A 12291-nucleotide genomic window follows, 5' to 3' on the forward strand; every position below is an offset into this window, starting at 1 on the left:
AATTCTGGAAATGCTGAACTAGATGGACAAGACGGCGTAGGATGGGCGGGACTAGAACATATGGCACATGACTCGACTTGAGTTGTTTGTGGAGGTCCATTATTTAACATTAAAGCATCCACTTTCTTTGTCAGGCTATCAATTTTGGCATAAAGATCTGGCGTGACTCCTACCTCATATATACCATCTTTCTTCTGTGGTTGGGGACTCCTTTCACCTCTATTTGAGTAGTCCCATTGCTGGGAATTTTCACACAAGGTTTCAAAGAAATTCCACGCTTCAACATCACTTTTGGTCATGAATGACCCTCCACTGGTGGCGTCAACCATGCGACGGTTTTGGGGTGTCAGAACATCATAAAAGTATTGAACCTGTTCCCACTTTTCAAAACCATGGTGTGGACATTTAAGAAGTAAATCCTTCCATCTTTCCCAACATTCATGAAAGTGCTCACCCTCTTTTTGTGTGAAATTCGTAATTTCTCTACGGAGAGCATTAGTTTTGTGAACCGGGAAGAACTTGTTTAAGAACTTCTTAGACAGTTGGTCCCATGTAGTGATAGATCCAACTCCTAGATAATTCAACCATGCTTTCGCCTTATCCTTCAAAGAAAAAGGAAAAAGGCGCAAACGGATCGAATCGTTTGAAAAGTTTTGGAACTTAAAGGTGGAGCAAATGTCTAAGAATTCTTTCACATGATGATATGGATCCTCCTTATCTGAACCATAAAAGGAGAGCAACAATTGTATGACCCCAGGTTTAAGTTCAAAGTGTGCTGCCGTGGTGGCAGGCAACACTATACATGAAGGCGCATTGAATTGGATAGGAGCTAAATAATCTCTAAGAGCTTTAGTTCCATTCTCTTCTGCCATTTCAAATACGATGTTTCTAAATCTTCTACGAAAGGTTCTTTCTATTTTAGGATCGAAAGGTGCTAGTTCTATGTTCAGAGATCTACGTCCTAGCATAAACTATGTTATCAATATAAGAAAGAAAACTAAACTAAGATGCAACCTAAGATGAATAAAACTAAAAATAAAAGTTATGAATTCCTAAAAATAAGAGAAAGCTATGTAAACGAGAATTGGAAGGAAGAACCCGGAAAAGGAGATGATGAATGTCTGAAGATTTGAGAGCTCCTCCTTTTGAAGACAATCTTATTTAGCAGCTTCCTTCCTCAATTCCTGTAGACATAGCAAAAAATAAATTGAATTTCCTAAAATAATGCTAGGAAAATCCTAAGCAACGGTTAATTTCTAAAAAAGAAAGTTTCTAATCTTAGAAATAAAAGCTAAGTTAGTTTCTAAAAAGGGAAAAAATTTCTAAAACTAGAAAATAGAAAGTTACTTGAAAGAAGAATCAAAATCTAAAATTAGAAAATAAGAAATTTCTAAAAAAGAAAGCCTAGAAATAGAAAATTTCTAAAAATAAAAATAAAACCCTAATTCTAAAAATAGAAATTAGAAAAAGTAGAGAATTTAGAAAGAGATTACCAAATTAGCAGTTTATGTCAGGACCCTACAAAACAGGAAATAGGTTAGTTTCTAAAAAAAATAATAATTTAGCTTAAGTTAGTAAAAACCTATGACTATGAATTATGATAAGAGAGAATCCTAAATCCAATTGGACCGAAACAATTCCCGGCAACGACGCCAAAAACTTGATGTTTTATTTAAACCAACCTGATTTAAATGATTTTAAACTCGCAAGTATACGAATCAGATGTAGATATGGTACGTATTACGAGATCGTTCCCACGAGGAATGGTTGTCACAATTCAAAATTAAAGACTCTTCTTAACTAATCCAACAAATATTTGAGATAGTAATTGAGTAAACTAAATAAAAATCAATGGAAAAATAACCAAGAGCAATAAGGAAAGTTCAATCAAAGAGAAGACTAGGACTTTCGAATCCACCCCTAATTATCATAAACCTTGTTTTCCTGTTGATTCACCCTAATCCAGATTGATATCAAAATAAATAAAGCGCACTCTATGTCCTTGGTCGGGCACACAGAATGTGTAATTCCTTAAAGCATATGGATCACATCTTTCCATCCATAGTCAGGCATGAAGAGATGTAGATTCCTGTTTCTTCCTCTATAGGAACCTGTTCATGGTCAGACACAAGCACCTAGAATAGTAATCCAAACAACGTCCATAACTAGACTTTGGTTGAGCTCTTAGAATGGAGAAGTACAGAACTTCCAATTAAGCACACTAGAGAAAGAAACACATCAATTAAATCAAAACGGAATCAACACATAACAAGGGTTATTCAAGTTAGGGGCTTCATCTCAGCCCTAGCTAAGAACTTAGAAACTCATAGATTCAACTGGAAAGAAGGAAAGACAAGATTTATAAAAGACAACCTTCATTCTCTCCCTTCTTTCTTCTCTTTTTCCAAACTCTCTGCTGTTGAATCTCCCAGCCACTCTCTCTCTCTGTTCTCAACTCCACGTCAAGCTAAAAACCAGCCTCTCTTCCCTCTTGCTTTCTCTCTTTTCCTTCTCCAAGCTTTCTTCTCTCCCAAAACGAGCTTCTTCCTTGTATATGTGCTGGAAGGACAGTGGAAACGTTGTCGCAGCAACAGCCGCGTGCGGACTCCCTTTCGCTGCCGAGTTCAGATGCAAAACCACACATCTTTCCTTGCTCAGTTACCATATAAACATCGTCCCTTAGGACGTTTTCAAGTTGTCTACATGATGGACGGCTTGGATTGATCATACGAGCCGTAGAGGTGGGCCACAACCGCTGCAAAAGTCAGACAGTGTCCGGCCTGCGAAAATAGGGCATGCGGATCCCGTCCGCTGTGATGCTGGTGGGACCCATTCTCCAATTATTTTTGGAAATCCAGTCCGTCCATTGGATAGAGGACGAGATTTCTGTCAGGAACAAACAATTTTTACCTTCTTTTGATGAGGCCCATCCGTTATCTTTCTCTGCCGTTCAACCTGCTTTTGAGCAGTTAGATTTCCATAAACGCTCTCTTTTGAAATTCGGTCACCTACAGTTTGGCAATAGGGACACTGGAATTCTGGTGGACGGCTTGGATTGTTCGTTTGGGCAATGTATGGGGCCCATGAAGACAGTCAGTCAAACCGGCTTTTACGGATTTGAATGGTCCGGTGCGGCGCGGCTACACATGTCCTCAATACACATGCCACACATGCGGGGTCCACTACGATGCTGTAGAGAAATCCAATCCATCCATCCTGTTTCTCATCTTATTTAAACCATCTGGGTCAATTTTGAAGTATATCCAGATTGTAAGCGGGCCTAAAATTGGAGATTAATGGGCTGATCTGTCCGTTGGCCCACTTCTCGAGATATCCAATGGTTGAAATTTAATATGTACGGTTTATTTATGGCCTCCAGGCCATGTATGAAGTTTCGAGTCAATTGGATGGCGGAAACCATGTGATCTTACATTCTGGACCATTTTCGGGCCTTTTTAACGTGAACGACTTGATTTTCTCGGATCCCTGGCATGTAAATTCTTCAGTCTTAGTTCTCTAGAGTGCGTCCCTTGCTCTGGTGACTTCGGAGTGTCAAATCCACGCTTGTAGTACTCTTTTTCCATCAACGCTCCTGATTTCATCCTGTAACAAAAATATAATTAAAATATTCCATTAAGCATTATCATGTACGTAAAATCATGCACTAATTAGGGTCTGATATACAATATTCGACCCTTATCAGGTTGCCTAAGTTGATTGCCTTTCAACTTATGTGTTTTAAGCCTTTCTTATCATCTACTCAACTTGGCCTATACATGGATTCTCATTATCAAAGGATAAAAGATTTCTGGAAAGGCAAGGAAGGACAAAAATTAAGAGTTAGGAGTCGAACCCGACTTCGGCGATTGTACGGTGGGCGGTATCTCTCTCTCTCTCTCTCTCTCTCTCTCTCTCTCTCTTTCTTTTCTTTCCTTTTATTTCTCTTTCTTTCTTTTCTTTTCTTTTCTTTCTTCTTCTTTTCCTTTCTCTTTTCTTTCTTTCTTTCTTTCTTCTTCTTCTTTTCCTTTCTCTTCTCTCCTTGCCGGACGACTGCAAGTCTGGACGAACCAGGCCTTTCTCTCCCTCTTTCTCTCTCTCATTTCTTACTCGTGTTTCTTCTGCTCTTCGGATGGGAGTGTATTTATACATAGGGGAGTTTCCAGAATCGTCTATGTATTCCCTTACGCAAATCTTCTTACGCAGTAGGGAAACCGGGAGTGTTCCCTTATGCAAATCCGGTTTCGCAGAGGCGTACGCGTATTTAACCTCACGACTCTTTCAGTTGCGGTGTGCATGTGTAGTCAGTCTTAATCTTCTTGGGATCGCTTCTCCTTGGATCGTCTGGGCCCACTGGGAGTCCGATGATTCTCTAATGGGTGGCTTCTGATCGGACAACCCTACTGGTTTAATGGTGGGTCTTTTTCTCAGGTTGAGGTCTGATCTATCCAACACTTTGCATGGCTCTAAAATGTCCACACATATGGATTTTTGGCATAGAGGCCCACCTGATGGACGATCCAGATCAGAAAATGGGGCCCATTGAAGCGTGGTGGGTTTTCTGAAAAATCGGAGAAGATGCCTTCCTCATTAATGGCGGATCCGGATTTGTTGCATGATCTTGCAATCTGGGATGCATGGATGGTTTGGATTTGACTATTGATTGTTGTGGGACCCACCAGATGGACGGTGATCTGTATTTTTGCTTGATGGCTCGAATTCAGCTCGTGGTGGTGGCGGTAGGAAGTTTCAAGCCAACAGTATTGTGAAAGCCCTAGGATGGATCTACGTGGAGGGAAGGGATGGTTAGGAGGAGGCTTCACGCGGATTTCTTGCGTGGAAGGGCAAGAAAAGTGGAACTTTCAAGATCGGCTGCACACAAGTGTTTTGTGCTCGAGGTCATACGCACACCTATGTGCATCTACATGTGGGATCTATGCAGTTTTGGTCGGATTCTTCCCATGAATCGATTGAACGATTCAGATCGTCAGCGTCCTCAGACAGACATTGTCTGTTAACACTGCAGTGCTCGTGAATGTGCATGGACGCACATGGATGGCAAGGTCTTGATTTAATCTATCCTCTGGATGCGATGGACGGTTCAGATCATTCATTCGAGCGATGATGGTGGCCCACTATCATCACAGCGGACGAAAGTCCGCGGAAGGAATTCGTTTCCTTCTCTTTCGTGAATTTCATCAGGTCATCCTGCTTTGACCGGGAATTCCAATCCAGTGCACTACGGCTGTGCACAGCCTGTGTATAGGCACCCTAAGTATGGGGCCCACAGAGGTGCTCCTGAGAAATCTACTCCGTTCACCCATTTTGTCAGTCCCGGATATGGCCCGTCTGATAGTATCAGGTAATCACGATCCACAGGTGGTCCATATTAGGTGAATGCTTGTTCTCGCTATGGATCGAGCTGATCTAAGGGTTGGAACTTGACAAGTACGGTTAGTTTCTGATATATAGGCATGGCATAAGCTTTCTCATCAAACGGCTCGTGAGAACCTTATGATATAGAATTCAAGGGTTTAGGTTAATGGCATGTTTGTAATTATTGTTGATCGAAGAGCTTTGTGAAATCTAAGGGTTATATATGGTTATAGGAATGTTTCAAAGTAATTCTTATAAAAGGACTTATGTCTAAATCATTATGGATGAAGGGTCATTCGTTGATTTAGTTAAGGAAATGTATGTATATCAAACCACATGATCAACGGTCGATGACTTGATCTGTAAATGGAGCCTAATCTAAAGAATCAGATTTGTGTTAGAGATTATGTGTAAGGTTAGGATATTTAGACTGGTATCGTACACTTGTACGTGTTAAGTCAAATTTCTTAGTAACACTTGAGAACTTTCAATACTCGAATATTGAAATGTTTGGGTGTTACACTTTATGTATTTTTGCTTTCTGCTATGTGGGGTCCACAAGTGGATAATCCATTTCATCCATTATGTCGGCCAGCTTTCTATGGACCAAAGGAGTCTAATGTTGGGTAGGTTCTATTACATACACACAAAATAGTAGGTCTTAGAAATTTTCAATAGTGGGACTTTGTTTCCCTCGGTACGGTCCACTCGGGACTCGGATCTATCTCATTTTTTTAGCTCATAGCCTAAAATGATATGGAGAAGGTGGTGGACGTCATGGATTAAATATATACATTAAGTTGGGGTCCACGACTGGGATGCCACCACGCCACGTCTACATAACTAACATGAGGGGTGCTCCCAGTCCCATCGTTGGTTGTGGTGTGGTCCACCTAATGGTTGGATTGGCTAGATTTTTAGTTTGAACAGCTAACATGACACAAGAGATAGATGGATGGTATGGATTTAAGAAATACATCAACTTGTGTCCCATGAGGCACTCCAAACCTCCCATGCAAAGCCAATATTGACGATGGGTAACCCAACCCCTTTGTATTTGTAGTATGGCCCACTTAGGATTCATATTAGCTTCATTTTTTAGCTCAATGCCAAAATGAGAAGAGAAATTGGATGGACGGTGTGTGTGTGTGTGTGTGTGTGTATCATGATGGGGCCCACGAGGGAAGCCCACATGGTGGCTCTGGGAGGTAGATGTGGCAGAGTGTCTCTGGACGTTGTTGCATCTAGCAACGACACTGCCATTGCCCCTCTCCCTCTTGTGTTTTAAGGGTAAGGTAGGGCCCACCTAGGAAATTCACTCCATCCATTTGAATGGCTAACTCATGGTGGGGCCAAGAAGCTTTGGATCACATCAATGTTTGGTGTATTTTCACCATCCAAGTGTGTTTACACAATCAATTAGTTTAAATAGAAAATAAACATCACGGTGGGCCACATAAGGTGGTCTACACTATGATAGCGTGCGGGACATGCTCTCCAATAACGTGGCTCACATGTGGGTCCCACAACACCATGAGAGTAAGAAAAGAAAGGGAAAGGAAAGGAAAGAGATCCTTCCATCGGGGTGGCCCCCCGCCACTAAGGGATCCACCACATACTCAATACATGATCAAGGTGGGTCCCATTCTTGTGGGCCCACCAAAATAAAAAATCACAAAGGAAAATGGAGGATTTTGATCCTCCCATGCAATCACCTCGAAGGATAGATGGTTGGATCGGCTCGGATCGACGATCGGACGGTTCACCAAGCTCCTCTCCACCCCTAATCTTCTTTAATCTCACTTTTCACTTTCACTTAATCTCTTGATCCCTCATAACCCTCCCTCAAGATCTCTTTCTAATATCTCCTAAAAACTCTCTTTTCTCTTAATCTCTCTCTACTCTTTCTTTCTTTTCTCTCTTTCTCTCTTAATCTCTCCTTAATCTTTCTGATATTTTTTTCTCTCTCTTAATCCCTCTCTACTCTTACTAAAAAATGGTGGAAATGAGAGGGAGTTAGGGAGTTTTTGTGGTAGAGATTTTAGGATAAGGAGAGAATAAGGGGAAGATGGAGGGGTAAAATGGGGAGAAAATGAATAAAGGAATGATGGCTAGCATAGGTAGGGGTATGGGTTGCATGAGAAAGTCATGGGCTTGTTTGACTAATGAGGAGAGAGTGACATAAGTGATGGAAGGCTTGATGGATTGATGGATTTGACAACATAGGGATTTGTGCAAGTGAGGCATGCATGCATTACGCAGCGCTCGGTGCCGACAGCCTCCGTAATACCCCATTCTTGGCTCCCAGCGCCCATTCACCAGATTCCGATCCTGGGATCCTACAAGGAGGATTTTTCAAAGTACATTTATCTCGTAAAAAGTATAACCACAAGTTTACCCAAATCATAAAGACAACATCATCATCACATATCCACTAATATAATCATTTGAATACAATGCTGAAAGAGAAATATATATATATATATATATCAAAAATCAAAGCTCCAGAGGTCCGCTACATGCTCCAAGCTCAACGTTGTTGTAACCTAAGGCCACCTGCATGCATCTATTGTGCATAAGCTTATAGAAAGCTTAATGGGTGGTGAAAGTGTGTGCATAAGGTAAGTGCCAAGTAAGCAATATCAGAGTAATCAGAGTAAGTAGAAATATTGACAAGATCATAAATCATACGATAACTGAGTAAGCGAAAATACTGACAAGATCATGAATCATACGATATCAAAGTAAGCGGAAATATACTGGTAAGTCCATGAGTGCTATCAGCTGTATTAAGGCTATGCGATGCAAGGCATGAATGCTAACGGCCATATCAAGGCCATGCAATGCAAAACATAATAAGACAATAACAGATGCCAAGGATGGAATGCAATATGCAAATCCTAACGAGCCACGAATACCATCACCCTCATCTAAGTCATACATTAAACCTGTGCATATCGCGTGATCATGTGGGGACAACTCCATCTCACAAGGAGTCCCATAAGCATCTCAGCCCAATGGCATATGCCCTAATCAATCATCCACCATAACATGCATATAAATGATGAGGGTCCACAGAAGGACGATGGATCTAGCCAAATATCAAGATATGCTCATTGATTTAAAATGCGTTACGATAGTTAAGGAAAGAATCCAACTTATAGCCACCACAACATCGGACGATGCGACCAATGTGAGACAAAGTTCTGCCTTCACTGTATGCACAGTAGCCTGCCAATTACTGGTAGCTCACCTAGGCTCCTTAGGCCCCGCCCACATCAGTGTTTGCCCACGTGCGCCCACCCACATGTGATCACAGTGATGGAGCGTCATGCTATCCCCCACCGACGGCAGATCCGAGTCTAAGTGCAATAAGTGGGCTTCCTTACCCTCTCTATCGCGCAATAAACTGGACCTTTCTATGGGCCCAATATATACACAAGGTGGGCTCCAAGGTGTAGGTATCATGATATTATGCTATTACATACTCATAATCGGTATTGATAACCGGCACTGATAATCGACCTCGACAATCGGAATCGGTCGAACAAGGCCTAAGGGAAGGTCACAATGTGGACATTAAACCATCATTGCCCAACAATGTGGCCATTTAACCAACATTGCTCCTAAGGAGTGGCCCATACAAGGGATTCATAAACAACTTAACGGGCCATAGATACATCGCACTGTGCCTAAACCATGGGCCTTACCAAATGGGTCAGAAATACATCACAATGGGCCTCATCATATGGGCCGGGAATACATCACAATGGGCCTTACCAAATGGGCTGAAAATATATCACAATGGGCCATGTCCCATGGGCCTCAAATATATCACAATGGGCCTCTACCCATGAGCTCTAAATACATCACGATGGGCCTCAACCCTTAGGCCCTAATACATCACAATGGGCCGCGACCCATAGGCCTCAGATACATCAAATGGGCTGCATCACATGGGACTCATACACCTCAAGGTGGGCCTCAACAACGGGCCATAAATATAACAAGTTGGATCTCATACAAGGGCCTCATATATCTCACCGGGCCTTATCAAATGGGCCCTAAATACATCAAATGGGTCATATCAATGGGCGGAATCAAATGGGCTTCATGTATATCAATCGGGCCCACCCTTATGTATTTTTGAGATCCGACCTATTCACAAGTTAACATAGAGGTAGATGAAGTGAAAGTAAAAACATCAGCTTGATCGGAACTACCGTGGCCCTTAAGAAGTTTTGAATGGTGAATGTCACTGTCCCCATTAGTGCAAGGGTGGGGGTCCACTTGAACTATAGATCTGACTCATTCTTTAGCTCATGCCATAAAATGAGCTTTTAAATGGTTGGACGGTTTGGATGCAACACATGCATCATGGTAGGGTCCACACATGTGGCCCACCAACTAATGGACGGTGTGCATTTACACCGTGGAGGGCTGAGGCTGCTGCTTAACAATGACAGAGGTGGGTCCCACGTAGGGCCCACCATAAAGTTTATTTACCATCCAATCTGTTGGTAAGGTCACACAGACCTGAATATAGAGGAAAAATAAATTTCATAAAGATTTAAAACTTCTGTCAACACAAAAAAAAAGGTTTCAATGACAACCGTTCAATCACACTGTTTCCTGCCATGTGGGCAACCTGAGTCCCACACACGGCTGATTTTTGGATGGGGCCCACTACCCTAAGGGGCCTACCACATGCACGGTGTGGATGTTCTACCACATCATGGTGGGGCCCACGGTTGGGACCCGTGGTCCCTGGCCCAAACACAGTAGCGTCCTACTACAGCGTCAGCAGCAGTAGGCGCTCCTAAATATTTCTTTTCTTTTCTTTGAAAAAGTGAATTTCTAGGGTTTTTCGTACGTGGGGCCTGTATCAAGTGAATCCAATCCAGCCATTACATTCCATGGCTCAAGACAGACCAAACAAGCCCAATATTCAATATGTTTTGGGGTGTAGAAAGATCAGAGTGCATTTTAACGGTGAAAACCACTGTTTTCTAAGCTATGGCCAGCCAGATAGTCGGATTGACATTGTTTTTCGGCTCAACGCCTAAAATGAGCTTGGGAATAGAATGGATGGCGTGGATTAAACTTATACATTAAGGTGGGGCCTGCATGAGTGGCCCACCCAAATACCTTATATAAATAAATATATATTATTATATTTCAATTGCTTGGTTGGCCGGTCAGCACCACACGGTTAGTGCACCCTTCACTGACGTCCAGCGTCCAAGGACGCTAGACGGTTTTGGATACAACACATATTAAGGTGGGCTCCACCTTCAGACGTGCTGTCCAGGTGGGCCACCATATGCGTGGATGGTGTGGATAAGACATACACCAAGGTGGGGTCCATCCGAGTGGGCCACATAGCCACATTATTACATAAAAAAATGAAAAAGACAGGGAGAGAGAGAGATAGAGAGAGTGGGACACATGTGATGGAGGGCTCTGCCACTATGAGCCCTCCCTTTCCATACATTCAATCATACATTAAGTGGGTCCCAATACATGTGGGCCCACCGATCAAAATCAACGGTGGAGATCCGTTCTCCACTAAAATACAAGGTCTAGATGACCCTATTCATGCAAGGAAAATAAACATCATGATGGGGTCCATGGAAAATGGCCCCATCATGGAATGATCATGAGGATCAAGGTGGGCCATCGGCCACACCTAAGGTCCAAAGTGAGATCCATACCATCAATCGGTAGGCCTCACTTGGTCCATCATCAAAGCATTAAACCTAGGCCTATAGAAACACCCACCATTTGATCTTCTTGGTCCGATGGAACGCTGATCTCCTTGTGTCTCACTTTGATGGAAGGTGATGAGAAATGAAGGGCTAGGATGATGGATCTTGGGATGGGAAGTGGACCACACACATCACACTTTCTCTCCTTGAAAATGCTTAGACGTCCACCATTTTTTTCTTGAAATTTTTATGTTCAGAAAGAGAGAGAAATGGTGGTTGTAAGGGAGAGGTGATGGATGTGAGTTGATAGGAGTACTTGACATGTATGGGTATGTAAGAGAGAGGGTGAGAGAGTTGACTTTGGGGTTGCTCTTGTACTTAACATGAAGTAGTTGATTGATTGATTGAGTGATTGATTGATAGGACACGTTGTAGAGATTCTCTTGAAATTACAAATGCGCAGTGTTTCCTCGAACTAAATGCGGACCCACATCTCTTAGCCTGGGTATCACCTCGGCGTGTGAGTCCCGGCATCGAAACCGTGATGACAGCGTGGTCGCAAGGGTGAAAGTCTCGGGTCGAGCCGACTCTGGAATATGGGACACGACTCAGGGTTGTGCGCAAATGCTGATTACAAGTCGCGGGTTGTCGAAATTTGATCGGGATGACCACAGAAGCCTAAGGAACAGTACAAGCTAAGATACGGGTCTTACAGAGTATTTTCTACTCATCATTAAGGCTATCTAAGAACTTGAAGATTTGGCGTTGCTCCTTCCGTTTCTTAATAAGAATCACATCTTGAGAATAAGAGGTATCTTCCTCGTCATGATAGGCAAGCTCCTCCCATAAACTCTGGAGTTTATCATAGTACTATGTGAGGCTCTTGTCGTTCTGTTGGAGAGATGTGATCTCCTTCTCTAATTGAAAGATGCGTGATATATTATGCGCATTGCTATAGAGTTCGTGGACTGTGTCCCATATATCTTTTGCCGTCCTTTAGAAAAGAAGGACACTCCGGACATTGTCGGCCATGGAGTTCCATAACCATGACATGATAATCATGTCGTCAGATTTCCACTCTGCCTTCTTGGAGTTTTCATTGGCTGGACAAGGAAGGGTCCTAGTGATGTGGCCGAGTTTTCGCTTGATGCCAATAAAGATGTGGATAGCCTGTTGCCACTGGAGAAAATTGGTCCCTGTGAGAGGAGAG

The 12291-nt window shown here is 42.6% G+C and overlaps 1 non-coding gene across 1 annotated transcript; it reads left to right on the forward strand.

Moving 5' to 3' along the window:
- Positions 1 to 387: 387 nt before the first annotated feature.
- On the forward strand, positions 388 to 494 carry LOC131257283 (small nucleolar RNA R71). Its single transcript, XR_009177291.1, has one exon. It is a non-coding gene; the product is annotated as a small nucleolar RNA R71 (small nucleolar RNA).
- Positions 495 to 12291: the final 11797 nt, after the last annotated feature.

This window comes from Magnolia sinica, chromosome 9, assembly GCF_029962835.1.
Source record: "Magnolia sinica isolate HGM2019 chromosome 9, MsV1, whole genome shotgun sequence".
NCBI classification, from domain to species: Eukaryota; Viridiplantae; Streptophyta; class Magnoliopsida; order Magnoliales; family Magnoliaceae; genus Magnolia; species Magnolia sinica.